Source organism: Dermacentor silvarum, chromosome 4 (genome assembly GCF_013339745.2).
Source record: "Dermacentor silvarum isolate Dsil-2018 chromosome 4, BIME_Dsil_1.4, whole genome shotgun sequence".
NCBI lineage: Eukaryota > Metazoa > Arthropoda > Arachnida > Ixodida > Ixodidae > Dermacentor > Dermacentor silvarum.
Window position 1 is genome coordinate 123562466 of NC_051157.2, and position 15485 is coordinate 123577950.

Consider the following 15485-nt stretch of genomic DNA (forward strand, 5'->3'; position numbering starts at 1 on the left):
GCACTCACACCCACTGGCACTCACTTGCACTCGCACTCACCTGCACTCACACTCACTGGCACTCACTCGCACTCGCACTCATCTGCACTCATACACACTGGCACTCACTCGCACTCGCACTCACCTGCACTCACACCCACTGGCACTCACTTGCACTCGCACTCACCTGCACTCACACTCACTGGCACTCACTCGCACTCGCACTCACCTGCACTCACACTCACTGGCACTCACTCGCACTCGCACTCACCTGCACTCATACACACTAGCACTCACTCGCACTCGCACTCACCTGTCCTCACACTCACTGGCACTCACTCGCACTCGCACTCATCTGCAGTCACACACACTGGCACTCACTCGCACTCGCACTCACCTGCACTCACACTCACTGGCACTCACTCGCACTCGCACTCACCTGCACTCATACACACTAGCACTCACTCGCACTCGCACTCACCTGTCCTCACACTCACTGGCACTCACTCGCACTCGCACTCATCTGCAGTCACACACACTGGCACTAACTCGCACTCGCACTCACCTGCACTCACACTCACTGGCACTCACTCACACTCGCACTCACCTCCACTCACACTCACTGGCACTCACTCGCACTCGCACTCATCTGCACTCACACCCACTGGCACTCACTTGCACTCGCACTCACCTGCACTCACACTCACTGGCACTCACTCGCACTCGCACTCACCTGCACTCATACACACTAGCACTCACTCGCACTCGCACTCATCTGCAGTCACACACACTGGCACTCACTCGCACTCGCACTCACCTGCACTCACACTCACTGGCACTCACTCGCACTCGCACTCATCTGCACTCACACCCACTGGCACTCACTTGCACTCGCACTCACCTGCACTCACACTCACTGGCACTCACTCGCACTCACCTGCACTCATACACACTAGCACTCACTCGCACTTGCACTCACCTGTCCTCACACTCACTGGCACTCACTCGCACTCGCACTCATCTGCAGTCACACACACTGGCACTCACTCGCACTCGCACTCACCTGCACTCACACTCACTGGCACTCACTCACACTCGCACTCACCTCCACTCACACTCACTGGCACTCACTCGCACTCGCACTCACCTCCACTCACTGGCACTCACTAACACTCGCACTCACCTTCACTCACACTCACTCGCATTCACACTCACTCCCACTCGCACTCACCTGCACTCACACTCACCTCCACTCACTTGGACTCACCTCCTCTCACACTCACTGCCACTCACTCGCACTCGCACTCATCTGCACTCATACACACTGGCACTCACTCGCACTCGCACTCACCTGCACTCACACCCACTGGCACTCACTTGCACTCGCACTCACCTGCACTCACACTCACTGGCACTCACTCGCACTCGCACTCATCTGCACTCATACACACTGGCACTCACTCGCACTCGCACTCACCTGCACTCACACCCACTGGCACTCACTTGCACTCGCACTCACCTGCACTCACACCCACTGGCACTCACTTGCACTCGCACTCACCTGCACTCATACACACTAGCACTCACTCGCACTCGCACTCACCTGTCCTCACACTCACTGGCACTCACTCGCACTCGCACTCATCTGCAGTCACACACACTGGCACTCACTTGCACTCGCACTCACCTGCACTCATACACACTAGCACTCACTCGCACTCGCACTCACCTGTCCTCACACTCACTGGCACTCACTCGCACTCGCACTCATCTGCAGTCACACACACTGGCACTCACTCGCACTCGCACTCACCTGCACTCACACTCACTGGCACTCACTCGCACTCGCACTCATCTGCACTCATACACACTGGCACTCACTCGCACTCGCACTCACCTGCACTCACACCCACTGGCACTCACTTGCACTCGCACTCACCTGCACTCACACCCACTGGCACTCACTTGCACTCGCACTCACCTGCACTCATACACACTAGCACTCACTCGCACTCGCACTCACCTGTCCTCACACTCACTGGCACTCACTCGCACTCGCACTCACCTGCACTCACACCCACTGGCACTCACTTGCACTCGCACTCACCTGCACTCATACACACTAGCACTCACTCGCACTCGCACTCACCTGTCCTCACACTCACTGGCACTCACTCGCACTCGCACTCATCTGCAGTCACACACACTGGCACTCACTCGCACTCGCACTCACCTGCACTCACACTCATTGGCACTCACTCACACTCGCACTCACCTCCACTCACACTCACTGGCACTCACTCGCTCTCGCACTCACCTCCACTCACTGGCACTCACTAACACTCGCACTCACCTTCACTCACACTCACTCGCATTCACACTCACTCCCACTCGCACTCACCTGCACTCACACTCACCTCCACTCACTTGGACTCACCTCCTCTCACACTCACTGCCACTCACCTCCACTCACATTAACTGGCACTCACCTTCCCTCACACTCACTGGCTCTCACTCCGCTCCCCTCACACTTACTGGCACTCACTCGCACTCACCTCCACTCACTGCCACTCACCTCCACTCACATTAACTGGCACTCACCTTCCCTCTCACACACTGGCTCTCATTCCGCTCCACTCACACTTACTGGCTCTCACTCGCACTCACCGCTACTCACACTCACTGGCACTCACTCGCTCGCACGCGCACCCAGGCCTTTGAAATAAATGCGAGTGAGTGTGAGTGAGTGCACTCATGAGTTAGTGTGCCGATCTATATCGCTCACAATTCGTGTATATTCAAAACGAAGCTTCCAGTTTAGCACCTGTTACATCGGGAGTGCGCCAAGGCTGTGCGTTGGGCCCAGTTTTGTTTTATTGCGATAGCAATTATATGGACACTCAAAAGCAGATTTCTGCCGTCGGCGTCGCCGTCGCCGTTGCCGTCGCCGTCGCCGTGAGGTTCCGTATGACGTCAATGGAGATGAAATCGTCGCCGCGCGCCGAACGCTGTATGTGCGAGTGAAATGTATGTGCGACTGTATGTGCGAGGGACGCGCGCTTTCACGGGGAGTGAACGCACGGCGGAGAACAAACGCGCGTTCTGCGCTGTGCTCCCTTAAGAGCTGCAGAAGTAGGCGCCTCTTTCCTCCTCTACAATCACCATATATGTCGAGCAAACGTGCCTTCTTCCAACGCGCGAAAGACCGTGGGGGAGGGGGAGGGAAGGGAGGCGACGTTTAGCTGCGGCACCAAGTGCCTATTTATATCAGAGGCTCCGGCAACAGTCACCAACGCTGCACGCATTTTGAGCGAACGCGGGCAAAACGCCGACGGCGTCGACAACAGTTCTGCGTGTTGCCGGTGCTGCTGCATGTCCAAGTTTATACAGCTGATAAAGCTGCTATCATTACTCCGTATAGCTCTCTTCAAATTTGCTATCGCAATTGATGCTTCGCCTTTCAGGTGAAACTGCGACAACTTTTTTAATACACATAAAAGATTTGCCTTCCCGATTACATAGAAACATCCGTCTATTCACTGACTATTGTATTTCGTACCGCTAAATTAACCGCAGTGTGATCACCATATACAAAAATTAGCGCCGCTTGCACTGGAGGCGCAATGCTAAAGAGACAGGGGAGCCTAGCTAATCCCCAGCATTTCCCTGAATTTATTTAATATTGATCCATCATCTACTAGGTATTTATTAGCTATCGATTGGCTATCGCAAGGTATTGGCCACGTATTTGGGCTATGCTAAGCACTACCAAATCATCATCCCCAGCATTTTCCTGAATTTATTGATTATTGATAGAGTAGCTTTAGATTAGCTATCGATTGGCTATCGATGACTGACTAAGCTTAAGTAGTCGATCCCAACCATTCTTAGCTGACTTAGCCTGGCTCAGCTTCTCTAGTTCACAGGGCTATGCGCCATTGCGCTTGGACCCTTTCTGCACTACCGCCAGGATCGGCCCACGCTTTTTTGTCCGCGACGACGGACTAACGGCCGGCTTAAACAGCCCCGCTATTCAAATTCAGCCTTTTCATGGTGTCAGGAGTGGCAGATGACCCTAAATGCGTAAAAATCTGTAACCCTAACAGTATGCAACAAGAAACAGATATCTGATTTTATTTGCATTATGAATGAATCACTTCTTGGGTATTTCCGCGTACATAATTAGGCGTCATTTTAACACACTCTGTCCGATTGGAAAGCCATGTTAATAAAAAAAACTAAAGTGGAAATTAATGTACATGCTGAGCACTAAAGCGAGTCTTCTTTCTGAGAAGACGCCTTCGTCCAGCGCTCCCAGATGCAAATCTGCTGGCCTATAAAATGCTTGTTCGACCAGTGCTTGAGTACGCCAATATTGTTTGGTTTCCGTACACAAAAGAACTCATTACAAGAATGGAGGGGGTGTAGAGGAAGGCAATAAGGTTCTTTTTTAAGAAATACAAGTTCACGGATTCGTTGGCTGAATTGTTTAAGAGAGCTTATTAACACTGCAAAGTAGCGCAAAATGAGCACGACTAAAGTTTTTGTGTCAAATTTATTCATGGTGTCATGTAGCACCCTCCTATACGAGTGTGTGTGTCTGCGTGTGTGCGTGAATATACGTGCATACAAAGTAGTCCAAAACTTTTGGGATGGGTTGGGAGTTGACCTCCCCCCCCCCCCCCACACACACACAGCCAGCCTCCGCTCTTGCTAAGCCAACGATCACCGGCAAAGTATTTGGTCGAGTTCCAGCCACGTGGACGTCAGCCTGAGTTGTCAAGATGGCTAATTGCTTTGTTTCTCATTGGGCCATAGTAATGACGAAGAGAGCAATCGTGGCGCTGTGAGCTGTGCGACTTTAGTGACAAAGACGGTTACCCAAATCTCGCTTTGCCGACGTTCAACGGTGGTCACTTCACTGTTTTTAATAAATATCGTTACAGCCCCAACCTCTATCTGCCTAACTCTGTCATTGACAAAAGACTGTGCATGCTTGCCGCCGCTCATGCTCACTAAGCTCCCCTTCGGTCAGATTCAGCCAAGAGAGCGGGAAATAGAGGGAGAGATTGACTGTCCATATACTTAGTCACCCACTTAACGCCAAAACACACACACACACAAAAGCGAGAACAAAGCGGTATCTATCATTGCATCTTCGCTTTTTCTCATGTATGCGATGGTGCGTGTCGGTTACTCTGTGCTAACTGAGCTAGTCCCTCTTCTGCTGTGCCTTTTTATCGGAGCCTGTGCGTGTATGTTTAAGAGGGAGGGAGAAAAAAATGAGGACCCATTCCACCCTCTGAAGGCGGATGACCAGCGAAGCTGTAGCAAATCACACAGGATTAGGCGTCTTCACTCAATGGAAGTAATGGCAAAATTTGCCGGTCATGACTTTGATATGTCTGCCATGAGCGTTCCAGCCCATCCATATTCTCAGGCGTATTTAAAAAAAATGTTTCAGTTTCGCTCGAAAGGCGAAGCCTCGATTGCGATAACAATGGAAGTTTTATTGGTCGTATAAACTTGCCTCTATTCCTCACTAACTAAATTAATGATCACGCTGTAACGCGTGCACAGGTAAACATGGACACATCTCGCTCAATGACCGCGGAAACTCGCTGTCAGAACGCTGGAGTGAGGAACCGCGGTAAAGCTGCGAGCGAATTGACCTTAGTGACGCCTCTCGCATTCAACGCGAAGTAAACGTCCAAAACACACCACATACGAAGTTACCGGCACTAGTCGAGCTTTGTTCACGTCGTAAATCGCTTTGATGATGAGGCCCGCGCGGGCGCGCTCTTTTTCCACGTCGCAGATCGCTTTCAAGATATGTATACGGCGCCCGCGCGGCCGCCGCCGGGGTAAGAGGACACCCCCCGTGCCTCGCGCGCGACAGAAGAAGCGCGCCATCTTCCCACGCACGCGAGAGATTGAGCAGCAAGCGTCGGTTGACCCTCGCAAGCTTTCACTCGCACATAAAGCGTACTGTCGGCATGGGGCGACGATATTACCGTCTTTGGACTTTATACGGAACCTCACAGCGAGATCCACGACCACGGAAGAAGTGCGCTTGGAGTGTCCATATAATTGCTATCGCAATATAATGTAACCGCTCACTTCACTATACATTGTCTCACTCATGCCTGAACCTTGGATTATTACGACGTTATCGAGTGCTTTCTATCTTGGTGTGCACAATCTGCTAGCGCGAGAAGTCATCAGCGGGAGTGAGCTTGTACACATAAAGTGCTTCCATTTTTCCGCAAGCAAGATGAACTGATATACTGCTGCTTATCGTTCAAGAATTCACCACGTTCACACTCACTTCCACTCTCAAGCACTCACTCATGTTTACACTCACCTGCACTCACACTCACTCAGGTTCGCCCTCACCTGCACTCAAACTCACTCACGTCCACACTCACCTCCACTCACTCACAGAACTAACCACGTTCACACTCACAGCACTCAGTCACGTTCACACTCAGCTCCACTCACACTCACGTTCACACTCACTGGCACTCACCGCAGTCACTTCCACTCACTGGCCCTCACTCACACTCACTGGCACTCACTCGCACTCACTGGCACTCACTCGCACTCACCTGCATTCATGCTCACTGTCACTCACTCGCACTCACCTGAACTCACACTCACTGGCACTTACTCGCACTCACCTCCACTCACAGTCACTGGCACTCACTCGCACTCGCACTCAACTGCACTGACACTCACTAGCACTCACTCGCACTCACCTCCACTCACACTCACAGGCACTCACTCGCACTCGCACTCACCTCCACCCACACTCACACTCGCACTCACTTACACTCACACTCACTGGCACTTACTCGCACTCGCACTCACCTGCACTTACACTCACTGGCACTCACTCGCACTCACCTGCACTCACGCTCACTGGCACTCACTGGCACTCGCACTCACCTCCACCCACACTCACTGGCACTCACTCGTACTCGCACTCACGCCTTTGAAATGAGTGTGAGTGAGTGTGAGTGAGTGCACTCATGAGTGAGTGCGCCGACCTATGGTAGCAGCATAGCAGTGTCAAGGCCGTTCGGTGCATATAGGACATCGCTATGCCCGCTCATTGCATAGGATACCTTTGAGTGGTATGTTTTACGTTCCGGATGTACGTCGCCGAGATTTTCGCCCAGCCATCGCAAGCTAGCAAGGCGATGGGGACCAATCGCAGATGCCGGCATCGACCTCCTCGTCTGGTTACCTACTTTCAATGTGCTAGCTCGGTCTCACCGAAGCTCCCTCCACTTGAGCACGCTCCTCGCCGCTCCAGCCTATTATATAGGAAGAACATGTCAATGTAGGCAATGCTATTTGCTTTCAAATCGAACAAAACTGACTTTCTATAAACGAGGAGCGCCTTTGTTGGGGCTGTTCAAACAACGCTGCGGGTCATGGTCCGATGCTTGAGGGCCGCGGTTACGTAAATTTGACGTTAGGAAATTGGAATAGAGTCGGAATGGAATTATACGGCACCTGCCCCACGATGGAAATGCAGAATAAGGCAACCACTGGTGGCGGACTATGAACACCTTTACAGTCGCTGACTGGTGTTCCGGACAGGAACAATGCCGCGAACATGTCCGAATGATCTGGCAGTCCGAAAAAGCAATGAGTGCCGATAAAATTGATTTTTTTGTTTTTTAGAGCGCCAGCACAACAAAAATAATTTTCTATGCTTTTGCTGAGTGCTGTGATTCATGAACATTTCGTGATGGTTGAGGTCTCGGGTGCGTTGGGCGTTCATCCATCGCGCAGCGTGAGCTTTCACCGTTGTCACCAATAAGCGCACACAGAAATTTCATAGATGTTCGCGGTAATAGCCGGTTGGTCACCCACGGAACTTAAGTCCGCTTCATGGACGTGGCCGTCAGTCCAGCCCGTGCACGCGTTCTCACGCCCAATCACAGATGTGGTCTACTGGAGGAAACATTTTGTGAGCCAATCTCTGGCTAAGCACACCAGGCCAGTCCCGCCTCATGCAACACCACTACTGCCAGCACCAACCAAACGAACTCCCCGCAAAGGCTCGCCGCCTGCCTTAATAGCCGCGCATCCTAACCAGCACCAATACGTCGGAGTGGGTGACCAAAGTTGCGGTTTCGTTCGCCCTCTATTATTGTGGTGGTTACACAGTATTGGTTACAAAGTTATCGTTGGCAGGCCAGCTAATGCCCTGTGGTAACGACTTCTGGTAATAAACCAGCACGCGGTTAAGTTTTGGACGCTCAGTGAAACATTCTTTTCGGAATTATCGCACTCTAAAATGTGGGTACGGACCTCAAACGAGGGCGGGCTTAACAAGTGACTAAGATAACGTTTCTTGAAATTCTTAAAAGGCAGAATAAGCACTTGAATATCAGATTAAATTTACCACTGAAGGCGCCAACGACGTATGTTTTTAGTGTCATTTCAAGGTATAAACGATGCGTTTACTCGTTTTTCTGCAAATCTGAATGAACTGAAATGTCCTTCATATACGCATGCTTACAAAAGGTGATATTGGAGGATATTAGGCTTCGCTAAAGATATGATCCTTCAATTTTTGCTTTCTTTGCAAACACGAATACTTTTCCGTTTATTCAAAATGGACTTTAAGTAAAGTGGTGTTAATAATATGAAATCATCATTTCGTTGCATATTACCTATGTTCGTTTTCTTCTATTTTGCATGTTTCATTACTCGGAAATGCAATGTGTAGTACTATACACTTGCCTAAGTTCCCTTGTCACTGTGATTGGAGAGAGTGATAATTTATTTGAAAGAAGCCACCGTGGAGTAGACCTTAGTTGTTTTGCATGGTGTCGCTACTATAAATTTTTACGTTCGAGATGCGATCAACTACTGCGTTTTCCTGTGCGTTCTTTGCGCGTGTGTTTTCTATACAGTGCAAAGAATCTAACGAGCCCCGTATATTCCGCGCCATTCATCTAACGAGGCGCGTATAGTTTCTAATTTATTACACAGGCCAACACCCGCTGTATGATTTGGGTGTGTTACCTCTTGTTGTATAGTATTTAATGTATCAAATTTCAAAATGGGTTTTTATGTCAAGTGAAAGACCGCCAATGAGGTGTAGATAGAAACCCAGTACATAAATTAAAGACCCAGTAAATGCAAGACGAGGCACTTCCAGCGTAAAGAATGCGTTATGCTTGTCATGCAGTTGCTTATTCTGTAACTTATTGTTAGGAGGGGAAAGCTTTTTTACATCTTTTCTGAAGTTTTGCATGGGTTAGATTTTAATGTATTTTTAAATGCTATACGACGCAGTGCAGAGACCTTGTTGCTTGGTACCAGGAGGAAGTTGCCTGCCGAAATGCAACGGTTCCAAGGTATACCCCAATTACGCGTGCTCTTCTACTAAATTGAAGTGCTGTTCGCCAAACAAGTAGCAAGATTCACAATTCAAGCAAGAACCTTTTTACCGTCTGCGATATTATGTGATCCGAATAAACGATATTTGCATTGATTTGTTTTCATTATTCTGTAAGATGTGCTACTGATAAAGCGAAATTATCATCACATTTCAGCTCCCTTAAGTCTCAAGACCGAACAGTTCAATTATGTGTACGTCTTAAGTGTACTTAAGAGCCGCACCTTAATAATCTCCGAAAATTTATAGTGTCGCCGGACTCTAATGGCTTGTACAAGCTACTAATGAAACTTTCCTAACTACAACAGCAGAGCTTTCCATAATTAGGTAAAGCAAAAGGCACCCGATCACCCGTAACATTCGATCGCTAACATGCCCTGCTATAAGCCCGTTTGCAAAAGTGCATGACCATTCTTAAACAAAGCCTAGATTTGCTCAAAGGATTCCTCACCAAGCTAGAGCGGAAATTTCGTTTATATACTGAACGTATTAAAGCGCCGTTTAGACAACGTTTTGTCGCAAGAATTTCTACAATTTTTTTCAATATGGCAGAAGACAGAAGAAACCAAAATGTCGTGTCGCCACGGTGCAAGAAGGCGAGCTGCACTGCCAACGTACACATGCTCTCCTTTCACCTCAACTAACACTTAGAAGCGACATTTCATCCGTGCCTTCTCCCACACCGGAGTCCTGAGTGTGCGTCAGATTAACCTCGCAAGCACTTCCTCCTTTTTTTTCTCTCCTTTGCGCTTGAACAGTGCACTTCCAGTAGCAATTTCGCGCTTTCTGCAATGATGAATTTACCTAAGTCACGCACCCTAATCGGTCACGTTGCAGGCAGTGCGTCGGACGTAGAGGCGTTTATCGAGGTCCCCGTGATTATGTGTGATGTGGGACTCCTTCGAGAGGAAAAGTGCGTGAGATTTCGCTTAAAGTTTGAGATGCTTCCGAGCTGTGCAGCTGTACGAGTTTGTTATTCGCAGACACGATCGTCAGCGTGTGAGCTACCCACCGTTTGCAATGCCGGAAACTGTCGAGGGGCCCTTTAACGATGTTATACCCTTTCTGTAAGCAAGAAAGAAGTTGTTCCAGATGATTCCTGGGAATCAAAAGCCTGAACTTCAAATAATTGTTTTAATGCATGACAAATGTGTTAAGAGAGCGCATAAAAGCAAAAACAAACGATAAACCCCCAAACAGCGAGATGAGTCTCAGGCAATCATTCGACTTGAAAATTTGTTTTCATCAGCGCCACTGCTGTCCTTGACAGTGATGGCGAATGCCTAGCTCAATCTTCACTCAAAGGGGAGGAGCGCATGCAATAACAAAACAATAACGAGGTTAACGGACCTGATATTCTACAAATGTTCAAATAGATAATAGTGATCGCGGTGCGGGAGTGGAGCTACATGTTCTAGTATGGTAACCGAAAATAAAACAGTACAAAAACTTCCAGAATTCCAAAAGAAGAGATTGTTATGTCACATACACACACGCACGCACACGAGCACAAACACAAACACACACACACACACACTGCAAGGTTCAGCACCTTTACCATAAATTCACCTTGCTGCACAATTTCACCATTGAGGACACACTAATGCATGATCCCCCTAGAGGATTTCTCAATAAGCAAGACGTTTTCGACAATCCGCACGTCGAAGACTGCTGATTACCGCACCCCTATACAAAGCAACTGTGCACGGAAAACAACGGTTCACACTTACAAGCCTTGCTGTGAACTGCCGAATGAGACATGATCTGTACTTAAAATGTTCATTTGATTCTTTCATCGCATGTTTGAGCAGTGGCCCTTCTTACCGGTGAAACATGACCGCTGTACTTGGCAATTCCTTCTGCAACGCGGCTTACCCAGGACTCAATTTTTTGAGATACATATCGGAGCAGTACTTCATAGGGGAGAGATCATTTTGTTTAGTTTTTATGGGATGTAGCACAAACACGACGACGTTCATTGAATGGAAAGCTTGCCCTTCACCTCAGAGAAGCATGAAGCTACAAGGAAAGTCATAGATTTTCTCAGAAAGACAGCTCTACATTCGAAGGAAACGTTGTATTCGTCTGGGGATCTAACCATGTACCAACACCTGTCAGGAGCTGTATACAGCGCCAACCAGATCTAAAATCACCAGCACTTTCGAAACTGTACGCAACGTGAAGCAAGGACGCGGTGTATGGACACGACGTATGTAGACAGTGTATTGACAAGCGTCGCAATTACTGGCTTAGTGGGGACTCTCGTATTTCGGCAACACAAGTATACATCCGAAAATAACTTCACATGTGGCCGCAGAGAGTTTCTACGGTGTCTCAGGTAGATTTAGTTGCGTCTTAACGCCACGAACGAGGCCCTTGGTGCATGCAATATGTATTATATACGCGCTCAACGGGACAGACGCAAATTACGAGCACTTCAGAAGGTCCGCGACAGGAGCCTTGTCAATGGCATGCACACTATCACATCTTTACCAAACTTCTAAACGTCGGTATTACATGCGTGGTCAGGTGTCACCGCAAGTTAGTTTTGAATCGCAGTTGCCATTCAACAGGATAGGGTCGCAACCGAAGGGCGCTAGCGTTACGGTAAATGCTCCTCGGGCCGCTGCGGAGAGAGTTCAAAGGTAAGTGATCAGGGCAGAAGAGAGGCTGTCCAAGCAGAGGACACTTGTGCAGAATTGCTAGACATCTGTGTGGCCTCTACTGAATCAATGAAAATATATGTGATTGCTTCAGTCTGAAACAATAACAAAATAAATGAACGAAACTACAGAATGTCTGCAAGCTCACCGATACCTAAGCAACCGGCCAATACTGTAAGACAACAGGAGGAAGCACGGGCATGGTTGTGGTGGTGATGTGGGTGGAGTGTTGTAGCTGCAGGCAGGTTTGACCTGGCGACCAAGACCGGTGATTGCCCCGCCTGAGCTACTCTTTTCAGTGTCATTGGACTATTCACCACCTTTCCAGCAGTTCAGTCCCTCTTACATATGTAAGAAGACGGCGAAAAGCTTCCTTTTCAGCTATAGCGGATCCTTCTGGAAACAGAAGGTGTTACGGGCACGCATATATGGAAGGCCTTTCTGCTGTAGGTTCTCGAGAAGAGCGTCTCTTTCATCATGGCAGTTTCGGAATGATAACAGAAAGTATTTAATGTTTCCTGTTTCACTGCACTAAATACACAGCGTAAAACCAGTACGTCTTGTCTTGAATAACCATACAGGGGTAAGGACAGACCAAGCCCTTATTGCATGCAGTAGAGAGGCTCATTCTCGACAAACCGCTTGGAGTGATGGTGACTTGAGTGGGAACTTGCTTAATTATAAATAGTGGCAGTATTTGGCATGTAGACTTCGAGTCCGCAAGTATTACGACATCATCTGCAGGCTGATATTTTAGCTTTTGTAGAGCAGCAGGTCCTCGCTGCTACGCCCTCGACAACCGTGGATGAGACAAGACGGCTCAGCCGGCCAGGCCATGTAGTTCTCAATATGGCTATACAAAACGCTACTGCGCAGAGGTATGCGTTAACTTTGACTGACCCATATCTGTACAGTTGGTGGTGACTAGTAACTCGTTGTCAAATGCTCCAGGACGAGGGACGCTGCTTCTCCAGATAGAACAGTATTCTTTCAATGCAGTCTCGCTACACTTAACCCGCAGGTAATATTGTCGCATGTCAAGGGCAAGCATATATTTTGCTTCCTCGGGCAGCTAACTCAAAGGCTAAACATGTGTTTAGTATTCTATGAAATTGCGAACGTGTCCTGGCACCTATACGTAGCAAACGGGCCCTCATGGGCAAGAACTCATTTATTCGTAACTTAGGCAAACAGTCTCAGAAACCGGAGGGACCATGACTGAGCTTCGTACAATGCATTTTTGTATGAAGCTATTTCAAGGACTCCTAGGCATTGCCGAAGACCTTGCCTAAGTATTGTTTCTAGACGCTCGTATTGGCTACTCGATGGTGGCATTACTGGCAGCTAGCACAGTATCCTACTGGTAATAAGCGCTGACAGTAACCGTAGCATAGACGTCAACCCACGACACCCTGAAGCACTGGAGCTTCTGTGAAATGACGTTGCAACGTTATCAACAGTGCGACGCCATAGTAGCCTGTGATTCGGCGTAATGAAAACAAATCGATGGCAGATGACTTGTTGAACAATGCAGTCACCTCAACTCAACTTCAAAAGTGTAGCTTTTCGCATCATCCCGGGAAATGAGATGACGAACAATTTGTCCACTAGGGACGATAGGCCAAGGGTTGACAAAGTGGCCTGAATAGAACTTACTTGGCTATTCGGGCGACACAGTGGTGCTGGTAGTCAGATACCTGCATGGAGATGTCATCCTCATAGATGGACATCTTTACTGAAGTTCGCAGGCCTAATGCTCATGGGTGACTAGACATGGCAATGATAAAGAGCAAAGGAGGCAGTACACTATACTGTGGTAGAGCGTAAAAAAATACATAATTCGTTACTCAAAACGACCCAATGACGAACTATAATGCGGTGACCATGCATTAATGGGTTGGCAAAGCATGACAGAACCGTGGTGATACCTATGACTTGTACGGGTTCATGATGTCTGTTTTAGCCACACAGTCGTAGGTCTTGATATATCCATGAAAACAGCAATTGTAGAGAAACCATCCACACTGGAGTGTTCTGTGTGTCTTAGTATGTTCAACGCGTTATCTTGAGTGCACAGACGCTGCCGAAACCCAGTCATGCATATTGGGAGTTATCGACCCCCTTCGACGTACAAGGCGATTCTTGTCACGCCATTTTCTCCATTAGCTTCCTTGCACAGGAGGCAATCTACACTTGTCATTATTCGTCCAGGGCTGCATGATCTCTTGTAGCTTTAGCACCGGCACCACCTATGCTTTTACATAACAGTGACACGTCACCTGGGACCTACACGCAAGAAGAGAAAATAAAAGGAAAAGGCATCCGATCAGAAGAACACATGGAGCTTTGAGCGGCCAATTAACAAAAAGACGAATCGGCCAGAGCGGCAGAAAAGCCACGCGTGCTGGTAGAAGAAAGGAGAGTTCCAGGAAGCGACGCCAGGAGAAGGTCGGCCGCCAGACCGGGGGTTGAAGACGGGCAGTCGGGTTTAGAACCCAAGCCACCAGGACTTCGCTCGACCTGGGCCTCCTGCCATCCTGTCCTTGGGCGTCGCCACTCTACCTGATCGTGAACTGCTGCCCGAGGCCAGCGAGCTTCTCCGCCCATGGGCAGAACGAGAGAAGTTGAGCTACGGACTCAGATGCCTGGCCACAACACCGCCATCTGCCCGTACCGCCAAGCCGCCTGCCCTCCCTCTTCAAACCGGAGATACCGCACTTCTGTCGCCCATTATCCGCCGATCCAATCGATAATGTGGTGAGACGAACGCCACGTCTTTTGTCGTTTCGCCGCCTCCCATGCTCTGCGAACTATTACGCGCCCTCACACATGTGCTCAGCCCGAACTTGTCTGCTATTGAAACCATGCTAGCTCTGACTGTGTGTCTTGCCGTGATATTTTTTTAGTGTTTGTTTTTACGGGTTGCTTTTCGTTTTAGTTTTATTAAAAGTTTGGGTGCGTTCTCCAACAAACGGTTTTGTCCTCAACTGAGTTCTCGTCAGAACGATTTAAACAAAACAATCTGCACCACAATATCTGGTTGCTGAAGCCTGATCACATCGCATGAAGACGTCATATACTGCGCAAACATTGTTCCAGCTTTCTCTAGATAACAAGAGCATCCATCAGGGAATAGCCGCAGAAGTTGGTTGTTTTTGATAGCCGACTTTCCAGAGCAGTATATCTGAACAAGTAATTCCCTGGCCAAGCCAGCGTGTTTCTTAGTGTCAATGGGATGGGTTGAAATGGCTTATTCGGAGGAAACTTTCCCCCAGGCTATTCACCATTCCTATTTTCTTGGCGTTGGCGTGAGCACGGACACACTTGGGCAAAAAGCCGCCCATTCTTCTCGTATCAGCTTAATTATGTACCGTTAAAGACCGCTTAGGATTTATGCGTCCAGCAAATCCTCAGTAGCATTT

The 15485-nt window shown here is 48.8% G+C and overlaps 1 long non-coding RNA gene across 1 annotated transcript in view; it reads left to right on the forward strand.

Annotated features, from left to right (window-relative positions):
- The window catches only part of LOC125945201 (uncharacterized), a 20377-nt gene extending 10881 nt beyond the window's left edge, over window positions 1-9496 (forward strand). The window contains exon 2 of the long non-coding RNA XR_007466690.1: window positions 9298-9496. This is a non-coding gene — a long non-coding RNA (uncharacterized LOC125945201). The remainder of the gene's footprint in view (window positions 1-9297) is intronic.
- The last annotated feature ends 5989 nt before the right edge of the window (window positions 9497-15485 follow it).